The sequence below is a fragment of the Sinocyclocheilus grahami genome, unplaced genomic scaffold (assembly GCF_001515645.1).
Source record: "Sinocyclocheilus grahami isolate Dianchi unplaced genomic scaffold, SAMN03320097.WGS_v1.1 scaffold20022.1, whole genome shotgun sequence".
Taxonomy (NCBI): Eukaryota; Metazoa; Chordata; class Actinopteri; order Cypriniformes; family Cyprinidae; genus Sinocyclocheilus; species Sinocyclocheilus grahami.
This window is the reverse complement of record NW_015517844.1, coordinates 2,715-3,305: the sequence shown is the minus strand read 5'-3', so window position 1 is coordinate 3,305 and position 591 is coordinate 2,715.

Below are 591 nucleotides of genomic sequence, written 5' to 3'. Positions count from 1 at the left end.
GAGATTCTTTTGGAGCCAGAGTCTGCGCACTAGTGATTCGTTTGGGGCCAGAGTCTGCGCAGTAGAGATTCTTTTGGAGCCAGAGTCTGCACAGTAGAGATTCGTTTGGAGCCAGAGTCTGCACAGTAGAGATTCTTTTGGAGCCAGAGTCTGTGCAGTAGAAATTCGTTTGGAGCCAGAGTCTGCGCAGAAGTGTCATAAAGAGGAGCAGTGAAATCAAAGTCCCGCCCAAACTCCCACAGACCCAATCAACCATAACGACACGCCCCGTTTTTATAGCATCAAGTTACTAGCTAAAATCAAACTTATCACAAAAATGAACAATTGAACATGTATCAGCGTGATAACAACTACCTTAAATGACCAAAACCATCTTTCGGAAAATTGTATTGGAAGTGTAATTATTTTTTTTATTTTGACTCAAGTCCCATTCATTTACATGGAGAGGGCGGGGTTTATGACCTGTACTGCAGCCAGCCACCAGGGGGCGATCAAAGACCCCGCAGCTTCACTTTTCAGGACGTGTGAGGCACACCCGCAAAAAACCCATTAGCTGTGTCTCATTTAGAAGGCTGCACCCTCCGGAGGTCG